Genomic DNA, 18608 nt, shown 5'->3' on the forward strand with positions numbered 1-18608 from the left:
TGTGTCTGTAGAGCATCTCCCCAAATGTTGTTGACTAGCTCAGATTCTGAACACATGGAACATGTTTGTTCAATTTCACATTTCTCAACAAACCCAAGCTCAAGGTTATTTTCCTTGCAATCAAACTACAAGGCCAATTTCTCACCAGCTTTTCATAAATGCTTATGCAGTCTCTCAGATATCCTGCCAGCAACCATCTTGCCTGGGCAAATTGGAAAGTTTTCTAACATAATGTAAAGGGAGAGTGGCAGGCACAGACAGAGCAGAGCTAATAATAAACTTTCAGGAGAAAAGCTACTCCCAGAGATCTTGGGCTCCGATGGCAGGCTGGTTGGAGGGATATTTTGGGGAGGGGGTATTTTGGCATCCTTCACATTAACTAGTAGCTGCTCACTTCATGAGCATAAGACCAACTCTGTATCCCTATGATGGGAAGCAATATGAATTGCTGTGAAACACACCCCAAACTGAGGCAGGGAAATTTATTTCCCTGGCATCTCAAGGGAAATCTACCTCATTTGGACTGCTTTCTCCATCTGGTAGAATGCAGAGCATGCTTCTTAAATGTTGGTGTGCATCAGAATCACATGGGGCATTTGTTAAAAATGCAGATTTCTGGGCCCCACCAGAAGTTATACATTATGCTATAGTTTTGCCTCAGGGCTAAAAATGCAGTTTAAACAATGTAAGCATTTAAAATATATCATAGTTTTTGTAACTCCATTTTTGTTTTAATTAATTTTAAAAATATTTGAAAAACACAGGAATCTTCAAAATATGAAATTAGTCCAGGCCACCCGCAACTTCTTGAAAGCTGTGAAGTAGAGACAGTCCCCTGAGTGAGTATACCGTACCCCTCCACACCCTCACTTCCAACTTATCACATGGGTGCATCAGTCAAGAGGGTTGGCTATTTCCCTGTCACAAAATAGTCAGCAGTCCTCTCTCCCCCACAGTTGCTAGGTGGTTAGAACTTCCTGTTGTAATCATTCTGGAGCCTTCTGGGAATGACTTTGATATTGGTTTATCTAGTTTAGAGCCCCTGTAGCAACTGCAATGCAAGTGCACAAACTCAGCTGCAAAACATCAGGGCAAAAGAGTCCTCCCTCCAGCTCCAGCTCACTACCCATCCACTGTCCCCCAGATCACTTGCACCCTATACTAATGCCCTCCAATAACTCAATTAACCCTTCCCAAACAGCCAGAGGCCCCTGAATGAGTGTTACAAACAGGTCCTTCTCCCTACTGAACATAAACAGTTGTTTAGTGGGCAGCCATTATGTCTGCACCCCTCCTCCCATCCCCAGGCATGAAATGGCTGCTATGTTACTGGGTCATTGTAGTTACTGCTCTGACCATTTGAGGACTTGGTGTGTGTTACTTTTTTATTCGTTGCCTAGCTTCATTCCTGTAACAATGTCAGTGCCAGTGTACAAATTCAGGTGCTCAACTTTAGAACCCATGCTCTAGCTCTACTCTGCCTCCCCTATCTTCATACTTCCACTCCCCTCACATTCTATTATCGAAACCAACCAATCAATATCCTGTTTTGTTGCTTTAAGAGCACTCCTAGCTGTTTGCAGATGGGGACCAGAAAGTAGGGAAGGCTCTGCAAAAGAGGTTCTATTTGAGCTAAGAGATCAGCAGGATTTCTACAGGCAGAGATGGAGGGAAAGAATTTTCCAGAAAGAGACAACACTATGAAAAAGTCAGGAAGAGTAGAGAGGTTGCGCATGGCCATTGAAGTCGAATGAATTACATCAGTGGTTCCCAAACTTCAGTGAATAGTAGACTCACCTGGATTGTTCGCTAAAATGCAGTTTCCCAGGTCCCACTTCAGACCTTCAAAAACTGATGCTTCTTTCACGTAACAAGAGCAGAATTAGATAGTTGTGAGAGATCTTACAGTCCATGAAGCCTAAAATATTAACTACCTACCCCTTTACAGAAGAAATTTGCCAACTGCTGAACTAGATGACAATAAGCTTAGGTTTGATCAGCTTTGTTAGTTGCTCTGTCTTAACACTTCAAAATATTTCATCATATGCATTAAAAATTAATTAATTTGTTCATCTATCAATAAATACTGAGAGCTTACTATGTGTCAGACAGTGTATCCTGGTTAAGGATGGAGGGACTTCAGCATAAAGTATCTTTGCATTGCATAGTGTTCCTATGAAATGTATGTAATGAGGTATTAAGAGAAAAGCCCTGTGGTTTAACTGCCTAGAGGATCCATCAGATGATGGAAACTTCTCTGAATCTCCAAGAATCTTCAGGGCCTTGCCAATGAGAAGTTTGATGGAGCCAGTTGAGAGGATTCTAATTTCAGTAGTTCAAAGCTTTTTTCATAATTGGTGCTGATTTTCCAGTGACTGAGAAGGCCTGTGGTACTCTCTTTTCTTTCACTGTGGGAGAGTCCTAATATGCCACATTAATGAAGAACAGCTTTGAGATAAAAGTATTACTCAACAAGCCTTTGTGATTAGCTCACAGTTTTATAGGTCCAGGTACTTCTCTAAGTTCAAACACCCAGGGGAAATTGTGAAAGAGAACAGAGGAAAAAGCAAAATCCTGCAACAGAAAAAAGTATAATAAGAAATAGAGAAATATAATGACCTTTCCACTCATTTTTACTCTTAGATCTCTTCTATTTTCCTCTTTTAAACAAAGCAGATTTACCCTGACAGCTGAGATAGTATAATTTTGCTGTCAGATCTCAAGTAAAAGGTAGAGTAATGCAGTGGGTTGTAACCTCTTATGCTCCTTCTGGGTATTTTGATTACTGTGTTATAGCTAAAGGACACCTCCTGGCCCCTGCTGTCTCTCACCTTGAGCCAGGCTACAATACAGGGCTCCAGTGACCATAGGAAGAGAGAGATCTTATTAATATTAATAACTGAGAGCTCATGTTTAGTTTCTAAACCTCATGCCTCTCAGAAATTAAAGAACGTTTGTATCATTTAGCTTTCCAGTCAACTGATGCCTGGTGCCCAGAACAAGAATAATGAGAATAAGGCAGAAGCCAAGAAGAATCACACTCCCCAACAATGACCTTTGGGCCATGGTCATTTGACTTGTCTGCAAATGTAATTTGTAACCTATGAAGAGAACATTCAGAGACCATAGGAGAGTCTTGTGTCTTCCCCAAGGAACAATTCTGCGGGAGTCTCAGCTCTGAAATCTTGAAATACAAAAATAGTCATTTTTATCTCTAGATTGTCCATTGACAGGTGTCATTTTACGCAGTGGTTGAAGGCATCTTTGCTTTGGGGACTGTTACATAGATCTAGTGCTTTATAAAACTGGGGTGATGGTGACATTTTCCTTGGGTGGCTCCAATTTCTTTTTTTTCTTGATGTCCCCTCCCAGTGTTCTTCGGGTACATTTCCCTAATGGTGTCTCTCACTTGCTTGGCCCCATATGAAAACCTGACCTCAGTAAGGGATTGGACTTTTTACACTGAGCCATAAATGACCTACTAGCAGCTCAAAACATATTTGCATTCTAACTGGGGACAGGTTCTTCTGGTGAGGGATTTCTGGATGACAGTGGGAGGATGTCTATGAATCCTCTGATACTGTATGCAAAATGTTATGCATGTTTGCTCATATGTGAACTTTTCGTGTCCATATTATCAGATTATCAAAGCAATCCATGACCCAAAAAAGGTTAAGGGCAGTCTTAAGATAAAGAACTGAAAGACAAATAGTGAAATTTGAAACTGCACTTCTATGATTTCACACCCTGTGAGAACAGGGACTACACGTCTTGTTCACTAGTCACCTACTGTATCCCCAGTATATTTGTTAAATTCACTAATTTATCCAGCCAAGAGATAGTTATTGTGAAGTGAATGCATGAAAGAGTAAAGGACACCAGCAAGCAGATGGGCAGAGTTATCCTTTGGGCATTAGGCTCTTCCTGTCACTAGCATAGCTGATCCTGTTTCTGTTTGAGTCACCCAAGGTAGAGTCTCCATGACAATTCCTGATGAACATCCAGGATAGATGAATCTGGGATACAGAGGAGCTGCCCAGGCATCTTCCCTGTTTGGTGGCCCTTTAGCACAGGAAAGAAAAAACCCACTTCCTTGCATTTATCCTCTTCCCATCCCCACTTGTATCTTTGTCAGTCACCAAAATCATAACTAGGCAGCAGCAGGTGTCAAAGGCAGATGCTGCTCAGCAGAGACCTGCTAATGTATACCCTCAGTACCCGAGGCAAATAGCTCCCATCCTCAGCAGTGCAGGCTCTCAGCTTGCTGTCAAAACCATAAGTGCACCTTGATGCCCAACGACCGAGGAATTTATTTCTGTGTTGGACTAGGGGGAGGGCCAGGCCCAGGCAGGATGCACAAGTCTGAAAAGAGTATTTGGTGCCCCCAAGGCAGCATTGGAGAGAGAATGCTTATCCTTCCTCCCCTGAGGCCGGAGAGTGGATATTCCACTTGCTGGTGTGGGTAAAATTGCAAGAGAGGCTTTGGGCATGCAAGAGCTCTCTGTGGAGGAACAGGGCCGAGAGGTCCCAAGGCAGGATGTGTAAGTTGAATGAGGAAGTCCTTGTCATGAAAATGAGCTTGATAGCACTGAACTTTTCACCCTGTGGATGTGATGATCTCAGGTGGGTTGACTGACTGTTTTATTTCGGGAGGCTAGGAGTATTAGGGAGGAGGAGCTAAGAAGAAACCGGAAGTTTGAAGTCTGGTGGACCCCCTAAAGACAAAAAGGGGAGCTCGTGGCAGGGGGTGTTTTCAGGGGTAGGGGGCTGAGGAATCTCACCTCAGGAAAATGGAATAAGGCAATTTGTCTCCAGAACAAAGGGAAAGATTCCTTAGAGTGTAGTCCTCTGGTTAGAACCCAGGGGACAGTCAGCGAGTCAGTGAACCAAGTGGAAGGGTGAAGCTGGGGGTGTCAGAGGTGGTGGGGGTGGGGCATACCAGGGCCTGGGGGGTTGGGATCCAGACAGGAGAGGCGGAGGTAGTGTTATTTCTTCAGGTTAGGGTGTCCTTATTAACAGTGTGCCCATGGGTAAGTCACTTCGATCTCTGTGCCTCAGTTTCGTCACCCATGAAATTGAATTGATGATATTACCTACTTCATAAGGTTGTGGTAAGGATTTAACGAGAAAATATGCATGAAAAGTGCTTTGTGTAGTGTCTGGCACATAAATAAGTGCTCCATAAATGGTAGCTATTATTGATAGTAGTTATAATGGTAATAGAAAGCACTTAGTTCAGTACCTGGGATTTAATAAAAGCTTGTCTATATACCAGATATTCATTATATTCTTTTTAAAAAATTTACCTTAATTTCACTGGCTGTTTTCTTTTAATTCACCGTATTCTTATTACTGATTTCTCTCAGCCTTAGAGAACTGAGAAAGAGCTCAGCTGGGGCTCACAGGAGGAGACAATGGGTTTGTCCAAGTAAGGGTCAAGGTAGGTAAGGCAGTTAGCCCAGGGTGCTGTGGTAGGCCAGGTAGATGGAGGTATGAGAGCTCAGCATGGGATGTGGGAAGCCACAAAAGTAGACCTCTCATCTTTTTAAACATTATTTTTCTAAAGGCAGGCTCTGAACTTTCTTCAGCTCCTAGAGATGCAACTCCTCTACATGCTTCTCCTCATTGTGCAGGCATATTCCCTGTTGGTGCAGGGAGGACTTCATTCCCATTTGAAGATATTTTTGTGGTGAATCAATGAATGAGAGGCTGGAAGGACTGAGGCTGGCTCCTACACTTTTACTGCATCTGATAAACACCAGGCTGCTCCTTGCTGGTGTGTAAGCTATTTCTCTGCCATAAATGAGATCTGAAAGTTAACCTCTACTTTTCTGTCCAAATTTGACCCTGAAGGCTCAGCCAATTTGTATTTCCTAAATCAACCTTAAAACAACCCAGTCAGACAGGTAGTGTTTGGAATGCAACCAGAAAACCAGAAATTAGGTCTTTCCAACATAGGAGATTTAATACACAGATTAGTACATGGATGATGGAGGAGGTAAGGAGCTGAACAGGGATAGTGAGGCAATTTAGAGATTAGCGAAAACCAGAAGTTCCTCTTATCTCTAGAGCTGGAGGGACAATGGGAACAAGCAGTGAGTGGCGCTATCGGTGCCCAGAGACTGTGGCTATCTTGCGGAAGCTAGAGTCAAGAGGAGCCAGCCCTGAAGCAGCTGTGGCCAAGGAAGGAGGAGATGCCTGGTGGCAATTGCAGATGAGCTCCATGGGAAATACAGCTGCTGTTGGAGGCCTCATAGAAACTGAGGTTGGGAATGGGGAAAAAAATACACTAGCTTCTCACTTCTTCCTACCTTCTGGTTGATCAAACATACCCAGAAGCCAAAGGGCAAGGGACTGTCAGGAATGTAGTTCCCTTGATACAGAGCAGAGCAGGAAATGGATCTGAGAGTAAGCAGTGAATGAAAAGCCTAATTATCATCCTCATTTTACAGATAAATCAAATGAGGTAGAAAGAGGTCAAGTTGCCCAAAACCACACTAAAGTGACAGTCCAGGTTTCAAATCTAGGCAGTCTGACTACTCCTGAGCCCATTCTATCTGTAATCACTGCTATTATACGCTCATGGTACTAGTGCCACTGTTATTTTACTTGTGTCAGATTTTCCCCTCTAAAGCAGAACGTTAAGTTCCCTAAAGGCATCAACTGTGTCTTTTCTTTCATATCATTTATAGCACCAAGCCCTGCGTATTTTTCAGAACCTACCAGAAAATGTACATTGTTGATTGAAATGGAATTACCAGCAGATTTTCATAGGTTCCACATTACCCAAGGTGTGGGTGGGGGGCACTATTAAAATATCCTCTGTGGTTGTGAATGTTTGCTTTCTTGTTAGTGAAATGTAGAAATACCCAATCAGATTCCAGACAATGGTTGGAGAAGGACAAGCTGCAATGAGAAAAAGCAATGATCTAAATTGCTTGGAGGATTTCACAAAAGAAAAAGACAGTTATTAAAATTTCAAATGGTTCTGCTCCAAAGTCATAAAATTTCTACAGCTTGAATTGGGCAGCTCATTCACCTGGAAAGAGGCGATACTATCCTTTATAGCTTCCAGGATTTGGACTGTTCTATGGATCTGAAAGCCAGAAGGGTTTATATGTTGTTCCATTTTCTTAACAAACTGTTCTTGACAGCCAAGAGATGGATACAGGTATGTTGGATGAAGTGTCAGTGATTCCTACCCTTTAGTCACTGGAGCTTGTAGGACAAGGAGATTGTACAGTTCAGAGTTGTGATATAACAAGGGAAGGAAAAACAGTGTACCTGGGACCTTGTAGTGAAAGTGCATTTGTGGGGAAGTTCGGGTTCCTATGGCCAAGATCCTCACTGAACTTAAACCACCTGATGATGTAACTGGCCTGTTGCTGAGCTGCCGCTTCCACACCTTTAGGCAATAAGTATTATTGCACTATATAGAGATCTCGGCCCAGTGCTCTGCGTGGAGGTAGAGATGCTACGGCTCGACTACCACCAGGAGAACAAGCCGGGTAATAAACCCTTTCACCCCAAAGAATGTTTTGCTGTCAATTTCTTTGGTCACATTGAATCCATAGCGAACTTGCCTGGGCTGAAACCCATTGGCAAGACAATTGGCGAAAGTCAGCAGGGTTCATTGTTGACCAAGGAAAAAGACAGGCTGCCCTTTTGGGAGGGGTGCTTCAGCAGGCTGCCCCTGTGAATGGGGAGACAGTGGATGGTCCCCCAATGGGTATGTGGTCTGAGGTGGCTTGCCTCCTAGAGGACTGGGCCCCACCCCCGGACTGGAGGCAAGTGGAGGTGATACCTGAGGCAGTAGGGGTGGCCCTTGGTATAGTAAGTAGGTCTTTTGAAAAACAGAGTGCCCGTGAGGCAGCGGGGACTGTGGTTTGGCTGCTTCTCACAGTACTAAAAAGGTTTACAGAAGAGACCCAAGAAATGGTGGCACGAGAACACAAGCCACAAACTTCGGTGGATTCCCTGAAGAAGGAAATGGCCTTGATGTGAGAGGAGGCGGCATGAGAATGCTAGCAGCAAGGTGCCATTGGAGAGGTAAATAATTCCTTACCAGAGGAAATGGCAGCACTGCCAGGTGTTCTGAAGGAGGAAGAGGCCATCAAGGAAAAAGACGAACTCCTGAGGGAAGCACAGGCAGAGGTGGCATGAGAACATCAGCTGCGAAGCATGGAGGTGAAGGTAAGAGAGCTGCTGAGTACTGAGCTAGCATTGCTGCGAGGCATAGTAGAAAAGGTAAAGGTTGTAGCAGAGGAGGCACTCGGGGGAGGGGAGAGAAAGGTGCCATCAGCCCCAGAAATGGAGGCGCTGGAGAAGGATGAAGGGGTGATGCCGGAGGCACTGGCGCCTCCTGTATTGAAAGCACGCCCAGTGGTTGTAAAGAAAATAAAGACCCAGCAGCTGAAAGTTCCCCAAGGAGAGGAGCAGCCCTGTCCACACATTGTGGAGCACTCTATGGTCCGTCCCTATATTTAGGCTGAGCTGGTGGATTTGGGCTCCCGGTTTAGGCAGAAGCCCTCGGAGTCAATATCAGCTTGACTCCTGCAACTGTGGAACTTAGGGATAGATGGAATTGTTCTGTCAGGATCAGAGATGGGGAAGCTGTCTTCCCTGACAGTGCAGCCTGCTTTGAGGCAGCGATTACAAAATGTACATCAGACTGCAGGGAATCACTCCCTCCTTGATTGGATTATGGCTGCACTTCATGCTGTGTGGCCCAATCTGGGTGATCTACCATCCTCTCCTGTTAGATGGCAGACATATGCTGAGCTCCAACAGGTGTTACGAGAGCTAGGCATAAGAAATGCCATCTGTAGTCCAGAGAATTATGGCCCAGATGAAGATATTTTCACTACTGGGATGAGAAATATTGTACTTCAAATGGCTCCTACATCCCTCTTTGGGTCTCTAGTGGCCATTCTTTCCCCTCACCTAGGGCATCCCATAAGCGTGGTGACATGTATAGTAGCAGACTTAGGAGAGGCTGAAGCAATGAGAATCCAGAAAGAAGTAATAAGACCTGTCACTCACAAGAAGAATTTATAGGGCCCCATGAAGGTTACAAGGACCCAGATGTGGGTTGATTTAATACAGGCAGGAGCAGAGGGAAGGAAATTAGATGGGAAGTCAAATAGGATCTTACTGGAGCTATGGCAATAGCTGAAACCAGAGCAGAAGATCCAGCCATTAAGAACAAAGAGGCAGAGGTCAGAGACAGAGCCATGAGTCCTGCCTGTGTGTTTGCAAGACTTCCTGCTGGAGAACAAGCCAACCTCACTTGAGCCCACAGAGGAAGGTGATTGGGGAACACGGTTTGACTGAGGGGAAGGTCAAGGTATCTGCCCTGAGAGACCAGAAGGGGACCAGAGGCCACATGTTGAAATAGCTATCCATTGGTCCCCAGTGAACATACAATGTGTCTGGGCTCTGGTGGACACTGGGGCTGAATGTTCACTGATTCATGGTAACCCTGAGTGGTTCCCCTGGACCCCCACTGTCATAGATGGATACAGGGGTAAGGCTATCAGAGTGAAACAAGCCCAAATCCCTTTGGGAATAGGGAGTCTACCCCCAAAAGTATATACTGTGTATATATCACCTATCCCTGAGTATATTTTGGGGATTCATATCCTGCAGGGTCTATGGTTGCAGACCACTGCAGGTGAGTTCAGACTGAGAGTATGTGTGGTGAAGGCAGTTCTGAGAGGACATGTTAGGCACCTGCCCATAGATTTGCCTGTGCCTCAGCAGGTGACTAATACCAAACAGTACAAACTGCCTGGAGGGCATAAAGAGATTGGAGAAACTCTCCAGGAGCTGGAAAAGGTGGGTATTATAAAGCCCACCCATAGTCCTTTCAGTTCCCCAGTGTGGCCTGTAAAAAAGCCAGATGGCTCCTGGCGTATGACTTTGAATTACAGAGAACTGAATAAAGTCATACCCCCTATGCATGCTGCTGTCCCCTCTATTGCAGGCTTGATGGATACCCTCAGCCATGAACTAGAACATATCATGTGGTAGATCTTGCTAATGCCTTCTTTTCCATTGACATTGAGCAGGAAAGTCAGGAACAGTTTGTCTTCACATGAAAGATGGCAATGGACTTTCACCGTCCTCCCACATGGATACCTCCACAGCCCTACCATCTGTCACGGACTTGTAGCCCAGGACTTGGCTACATGGGAGAAACCTCCAATGGTGCAGCTGTACCATTATATTGATGATGTCATGCTCACATCCGATTCTCTTTCACATGTAGAAGGTGCAGCACCTAGGCTGCTGTAGCATCTACAGGAGAAAGGATGGGCTGTGAACAGCACCAAGGTTCAGCAACCTGGTTTGTCTGTCAAATTCTTGGGGGCCATCTGGTCAGGTAAGTCCAAAGTTATACCAGAAGCAGTTATAGATAAAGTCCAGGCCTTTCCTACCCCTACAACTGTAGCATTGCTAAAGGAGTTTCGGGTCTTCTAGGCTACTGGAGAGTGTTTATTCCACACTTGGCACAAATTTTGAAGCCCTTATACTGGTTGGTATGAAAGGATGTCAGGTGGGACTGGGATGAGACATGTGCATCTGCCTTTGCTACAGCTAAACGGGCAGTCAAGGCCATGCAGGCCTTCAGTGTGATAGACCCATCAAGGCCCTGTGAGCTGGATGTTCATGTCACTGAAGATGGTTATGGCTGGGGTCTCCGGTAGTGGCTTGAACAAACTCGTCAACCTGTTGGATTCTGGTCACAACTCTGGAAAGGGGCAGAGGTACGATATACTTTGATAGAAAAACAACTGGCTGCCATGTATCATGCCTTGCTGTCTACAGAATCCAGCACTGGAATGGCCCTGATAAACGTAATAACCACGTATCCCATCTTGGGGTGGGTACGAGACTGGACCCAAAAGCCAAGGAGTGGTGTGGCACAAACACCCACACTAGCCAAGTGGGGTGCCTTCCTACAGCAGCATAGTGCCCTCTCTAGTAGGCCCTTGAGTGAAGAACTCCAACGCTTATTGGGGCTGGTGACATATACTAGTGAAAAGCAGGAAGAACTTGCTTTTGAACCATTAGTAGCAGAAAGTCCCTGTCGGGAGGGAAGAGCCCCTATACCCAAAGATGCATGGCACACAGATGGCTCCAGCTGTGGACAGCCCCCAAAATGGAGGGCCATAGCTTTCCATCCTAAGACTGAGATGATATGGATGGAAAATGGTGAGGGGAAGAGCAGCTAATGGGCAGAGTTGCAGGCTGTGTGGCTTGTGATCAGCCAGGAGCCTTCCCGTATAATTGTCTGCAGTGATAGCTGGGCTTTCTATCAGGGCTTGACCCTGTGGTTACCAACCTAGTACCATGCCAACTGGAAGGTTGGTCACCAACCCCTTTGGGGGCAAGAATTATGGCAAGATTTATGGGCCTGTGGTCAGACTAAAATAATTACAGTATACCATGTGATATGTCATTTACCACTGGCATCCCCCATGAAATGATGAAGCAGATAAATTGGCCCAGATATGTTGGTTAGAAGGAAAGCCTGCCTCTGATGTAGCCCAATGGTTACATCAGCATTTGTTGCATGTGGGGTAAAAGACAATGTGGGCTGTAGCCCGTCGATGAGGCTTGCCTTTGACCTTTGAAGAAGTTAGTAGGGCCCAGCAGGAGTGCGTTGTGTGCTCCAAAAGGGACTTACACCAAGTTCCACAGCAACATGGGACAATAGCTAAGGGGCCTATAACCCTCGTCAGGTGGCAGATAGAGTATATTGGGTCTCTACCTGTGTTAGAAGGATATCGGTATGCTGTGACTTGTATGGACACAGCTACCGGACTTCTGGTTGCTTTTCCTACCTGTTGTGCAGACCAGCAGATGATCAAAAGAGGCCTGGAGCATCTCTTTGCTGCCTATGGCTGACCACAGGTAATTGAGAGTGATCAGGGCACCCACTTTACTGGACATACACTGCAAGAATAGGTGCAGCAGCTGGGAATCAAATGGAAGTTTCATGTGTCTTACAATCCTACTGCAGCAGGCATGATAGAGAGGCACAATGGCTTGTTAAAATCCGGATTAATGTCAGATACCAGCAGTCTGCAGGGATGGTCAGTCTGCTTATGGACCGTGCTACAGTGTTTGAACAAGAGACCCCGAAAGGGAGGCCTGTGCCCTGTAGACATGTTAACACATATGGTTGCCTCCCCCATACAACTGCAAGTACAAACCAAGGAAGAATCACTGAAGCTGAGGTTCGGCCACCAGAATAACATCTTGCTGCCAGCACCAACTGCACTGAACCCCAGAGACTCCATTGAGTGGACGTGGCCTTGGAACTTTCGACACATGGACCAACAATGGATGGCTCTCCTGGCACCTTGGGGACAAGGCCTGGAAGCTGGCCTCCTGTGTATTCCTGGAATAACAGCAGAGTGTCCCCCAAAGTTCACAGTACTATATCCTGAACAGCTGGAAGGTAGGAGCATCTTACCAAGGAGTTTTGATTTATCATTATGGCCAGTGCATGCACCTCCAGTAGCACTATATATAGACCCTTCAGTAACCCCTATGGGGAAAGGAGTAAAAGTATGGTATACTAGACCTGGAAAGGACCCCATTCCTGCAACACTCCTATCACAGGACCACTCTCTTGCATGCATCCTACCTGATGGACAAGATTTGCATATGTTGGTGTTATTAAAACATGTGTCTATTGCCCCTAAAGTCTTTGAGGATTGGGAACTTCCTCTGGCTTGAGAATTATTATAATTTTTGTTACCTATATAAAAATCTTGCTGTATCTTAATTTTTATTACCTCTAAGTTGTTATCCTGTGTTGCTGTTGTGGAATCTGGTTACAGTGCTCCAGCTTTCTCACACAGGGACCATTGCAGAAGATTGAAAGTGTGTACATTGTTAGGTAAGAATCCTGGAGGGGTGGAGTGTGGGGAAGTTGGGGTTCCTATGGCCAGGATCCTCACTGAACTTAAACCACCTGATGATGTAACTGGCCTGTTGCTAGGCTACTGCTTCCACACCTTCAGGCAATAAGCTATTATTGTGCTATATAGAGAGCTCGGCCCAGGGCTCTGCACAGAGGCAGAGACGCTAGTGCTTGACCTACCGCCTGGAAAACAATCTGGGTAATAAGCCCTTTCACCCCAAAGAATGTTTTGCTGTCAATTTCCTTGGTCACATTGAATCCATAGCAAACTTTCCTGGGGCTAAAACACATTGGCAAGACATATTTCAGGCGCTTCTTGGCCTATAGATAAATGTCTATGTGATAGGGTTGTGGTTCTGTGCATCCATGTTGGTGTTACACTACCCAAGTTCAATCCAGACTCTTCCACTCTCTAACGTATGACCTTATCATATACTGAGGAAAACACAGTATTATAATATAGTGGGTTATCCTGGTGTTTCTCTAGTCTCTCTGGTTGTTCTTCCTCAGTGTGTTTGGGTGATCTGTCCTGTCCTTCCAACCTCTACACATGGGAGTGCCCTGGGCCTCATTTTTGGACCTCTTCTCTTTTCTATCCCACTCATTCCCTTAGTGATCTCACCAGGTTCCATGGCTTTAAACACCACACATGTGCTACTGACTCCCAGATCTCCATCTGTAGCCTGGACTTCTCTAGACCTATAGACCACTGCCTACTCAGCATCTCTACTCAAATGTCTAGTAGGCATTTCCAGTTCCACATGTCTAAAGCCCAGCTCTAGATCTCTGCCTCCTCGCAGGCCTGCTCCTTTCCCACTCTCCCCAAACTCAGTAAGAAATAACTCCACCCTTCAGTCACTCAGGCCCAAAATCTCAGTGACATCTTTGACTCCTTTCTTTTATTCACACCTGACAGCTAATTCATTAGCAAACCAGATCTATCTTTGAAATACATCTAGAACCCAACTACTTCTCCTTGTATCCATCATGACCACCTTGGTCTAAGGCACCACCAGCTCTTGTTTCAGCTAATGCAATGGTCTCATAATTGGTTTGTCTTTGCTTTTGCATCACTTCTGTCTTTTTCAGTCACAGCAGTGTTATCAAAATGCAAGTTAGACTGTATACTTCTCTGCTCAAAACCCTCCCATGGCTCCCAATTTTACTCAGAGTAGAAGCAAAAGTCTTTATAAAGATTTCTCAGGCTGTACACGATCTGATCTTCATTCCCATTACCTCTCTGACCTCATCTCCTACTTCTCTCCACTTTATGTACTCCACTCCAGTTGCATTGGCCTTCACCAGACTGAAATCAAGGTGTCAGTGCAGCTAAGCTTTTATCTAGAGGCTCTGGAGAAGAATCTGCTTCCAAGTTCATTTACATTGTTGGCAAAATTCATTTCCTTTTGGCTGTAGGACTGAGGCCCCCCTTCCTTGCAGGCTGTCAACTGGGAGCCTCTGTCATCTCCTAGAGGCTGCCTGCTTTTCTTAACACATCTTCCATCTAGCAATGGCATATCAAATCCTTCTTATGCTTCAAATCTCTGACATCCTTTTTTCCCAGCTGGAAAAACTCTGCTTTTAAAGGACCCATGTGATTAGGTTAGGCCCACCTGGATAATCTCCATGATTAGAAACTTTAATTACATCTGCAAAACCCCTTTTGTTGTATAATGCAACATAATCATAAGTATGCTATCTCATCATATTTAGTGCCCTGATGATCAGGGCAGGAAATCTTGGGGGAGTATTTTAGTATTCTTCTTACCACAGTTATATTCTGCCTGTTTAAGTAACTGACCAATCAATGTATGCCAGCAATAGTACTGGAGCAGGGGTGTGAAAAATACCTGCTGTTCCAGGTGTTACCCTTTACTTTCTGGATCATGTGGTGGTCTGGGGGCATCCCAGAAGGAACTATGGAGTGGCAGCTATTTACCAACTGGTATGGAAATACTTCAGTATTTTAATAATTGGATGCCATATCAGTGCACAGCAGTTGGTTGTCTGCCTGGTTAGATTGTTACAAATCACAGTGTAGTATTTGAAGTGCTGCCTTCCTCTCTGTGCTTTGAGAGTCTGAAGTTGGTGCCAGGTGATGGGGGAGACCACCTGCCCCCCTTGGCACTTCCACAGTGTACAATGGCCCCTTCCAGGCTCACCTGCTGTCTTTGTGGTGCTGGGTTGGTTCTGATGAATGTCTTAATTTGCTTGGCTGTCTTCTGGAGTGGAAGAGTCCATCCACCAGTTCATGTGAGCCTCTAAATACTGCCACCTCAAGGGAGATAACCAATCCTGTGTGTTTGCACTCTCCCCAAGCCACCCAGCAGATGTGGCTCAGGGAGGCAAGTGCTGTTTACTTACTCGCAGAGTTAAAGTGAACACTTCACTGCAGCCAAAGAAACTGAGGGTTCTTATTAACTTGGTGAATAAGGCTGTATCACAGATCATCATAAAGCTTCATGGTTTGTGAGGACCAATCGCAGGCAACTGAGATGCCTTTTGGGTGAGCTGGGGATAGGAATAGGGCCGAAGGTAAATGAGTTTTGTGGGACTCATCGGTCTCTCCCACCTACTAGTTTTATATGGGTGAATGTGATTAAAATGTCATCCAGGGCAGTTTGACTCAATGAAGCCTGGAGCATACACATCAGGAACCAGCAGCGTCAAGGTGGGTGTGTTGAAAGAAATGTCACAGAGGGAAATAAGCAGTTTGATGGAGATGTAAGGATAAAGGGAAGAGAGTAATTCACTGCTTATTGCAAAACAATAATAATATACAGTATGGTCAACTTCACCTGCTGATGATGGCTGGGACCACAGCTGATGCTGGCTGGGCCTGGGGTGACCCCTGCTTCCTCATTTCTGGAGGCTGACTCCACCCATGACTGTGGTGGAGCCTCCTCTGGCCTGGAAATACAAATTGCTGTAGAGTCACATTCCACTCCACCAGCAGCTCTGCACACTTCCCAGAGCACTGAGAAGGAACTCAGCCCATGAAGGGATTGCTCTTACCTGCTGTTCTTGAGCTCTGTCCTAGAGGGTACATGGAACACATTCACAGTGAAGCACATTGACCACCGAGTCTCTACTTAGACTGAGTCAGCCTGTGATATCTTTTGAAGTAGAAGGGATTTGTCTTCAGTGGCTTTCCTTTCTGTAACGTTTCCCCCATACCAGGACCCTTCTAAAAATTGCATTCACTCACTACTCAAGTGGAAATGTTGCAAGAGGCATCAAATCTACTTGCTGTTCTTTACCACTTAAACAGACCTAGGTATTTTTGGAATCAGGTCACCTCAATATCAGGATCCCACTAGATCAATTTCCAAATGTTAAAGAAAGGTACATTACCAGGGGACCCCAAAGAAGCAGGTAGTATCCAGAATGGTTGGCCATGACTCCAGATGTGTGAGATTGTATAGATCCTATTCAGACCGTCTCCCTGCAACCCCTCACCCCCACCAGCTCTCTCCCAAGCCAAGGTGCAGCAGTAGGTGGTATGAAGACACAACTTACCACCAGCAGGTGGTGACAGAGAGCTGAAGTTGATGATTTTCACCCTTCCTAGTAAAATGTCACTGAGCTCAGTGGGAGACACACAGCCCTGCATTAGGTGACAAGAAAATCTCTTCCTTTTCCACTACCATTAGAAGCAATCAGCTGCAAGACACCCAGGGAGAAAGTGACAAATACTTTGGCATGAATATTGCTCTTTGACAGGGGTTAGAGGGTTAAGATGCTAGGTGTAGAGGTAGAAAAAGAAAACCCTGAGGTTCTATGCCCGCTCCCCTTATATAGAGAGAAAAGGAGTGAGCATAGACTGTTTCAGAGTTCTTGGTCTAGTAGGGTTTGAAATATCGAGAGAGAGAATGAAATTAAACTATATTCCATTTCAAATGCAACAGATCTGGCAGGGATATTAAAGACCATACAAATAGCCAACAGGCACATGAGAAGGTATTTAACATCACTAATCATCAGGGAAATGCAAGTCAAAACCACAACGAGATATCACCTCACACCTGTTGGAATGGTTATTACCAAAAAGACAGATAAAAAGTGTTGGTGAAAATGTGGAGAAAAGGGAGCCTTGATGCACTGTTGGTGGGAATGGAAATTGGCGCAACCACTATGGAAAACACTATAAAGGGTCCTTAAAAAATAAAAAAAAACAACTACCGTCTGATTCAGCAATTCCACCTCTGGATATATATTTGAAGGAACTGAAATCATTATCTTAAAGAGATATCTGCACCCCTTTGTTCATTGCAGTATTATTTACAATAGCCAAGATATGGAAACAACCTAAGTGTCTGTTGACAGATGAATGGATAAAGACAATGTGGAAAATATATATTTATATACACACACACACACACACACACAGGGTATTATTAATCCATGAGAAAGAAGGAAGTCCTGTCATTTACAACAATATGAATGAAACTGGAAGGCATTGTGCTTAGTGAACTAAGCCAAAAACAAATACTGTGTGATCTGTTATATGTAGAATCTAGAAAAAGCTAAACTCACAGAAACAGAAAGTAGAACGGTGGTTGCCAGGAGCTGGGGTTTGGAGGAAATGGGGAGATGTTGGTGAAAGGGTACAAATGTTTAGTTATAAGATGAACAAGTTCTGGAGCTCTAATATACAGCATGTTAACTATGGTTAACAATACTGTATTGTATACTTGAAAGTTACTGAGAGAATAGATCTTAATATTCTCACCACAAAACAACTGTTAGGTGATGGATATGTTAACCTTGTTATGATAATCATTTCACAATATGTGTGTTATCAATCATCACATTGTACACTTTACACTTATACGATGTTATATGTCAACCTTATCTCAGCAATGCTGGGGGAAAAAGAACATCCATTCCAAACCCCTCACTTTTTGGATGAAGAAACTGAGGCCCCAAAAGGGGAAATAAGTTACTCAAGGTCATACAGTTATAAATGACAGAACCTGGAGCCCCTCGTCTTCTACCTCCTCATATATTTTTTCACTATACTCCCCTTCCTTCTTCCCTACTTAAGCACTAAAGATTTAAACCATCCTAGTAGATAATCTTAAATTTTTATTTTTAAAAAATTCTCCAAAGAAAGAAATTTGACAAATCCACCTAGGAGAATATATTTCATTGCCATTTAGGGTTAGGAATTCTTCCAAACAGATAACTGAAAAGTCTCCTGCTGCAGCATAAACCCATTGCTCTTTGGTGCATCCTTAGTGGAAATGGATCACAGATTTTTACTGTCATCAAAAAGATTTATTAAATATGGACAGTGTGTATGTATACATATATATGTAACATATGCAAGTATACATATGTATGTGTAACCAATAATTTAAGCTGCTTTTCTGCAGGCTCCTCAGTGGCACACCAGACCTGAGAAATAGTATCTATGAAGGATGACAGGACTCAGGTCTTTTCATTCTGTGCCTTCTGTGCTATAGCAAAAACAGATGGGCCTGTGGGGTTGATCTAGTATCTTAATATAAGTTAAACACCCAATTTTACTGATACCCAACTAAACAAGACCTCGGATAGCCAGAACTGCTCTGCTTATACTCCATTTCTAGAAACAATAGGCAGAGCACAAGAAATAAGCGAAGGTTAGATATTTACTTTGGCATCAAAAACCAGGGTGAGGCCTAGA

The 18608-nt window shown here is 44.4% G+C and overlaps 1 protein-coding gene across 1 annotated transcript in view; it reads right to left on the minus strand.

Annotated features, from left to right (window-relative positions):
* Positions 1–18608, minus strand: part of TRPC5 (transient receptor potential cation channel subfamily C member 5) — a 117398-nt gene that overhangs the window by 9209 nt on the left and 89581 nt on the right. The window lies entirely within an intron of this gene.

Source organism: Manis javanica, chromosome X, assembly GCF_040802235.1.
Source record: "Manis javanica isolate MJ-LG chromosome X, MJ_LKY, whole genome shotgun sequence".
In the NCBI taxonomy this organism is placed as follows: domain Eukaryota; kingdom Metazoa; phylum Chordata; class Mammalia; order Pholidota; family Manidae; genus Manis; species Manis javanica.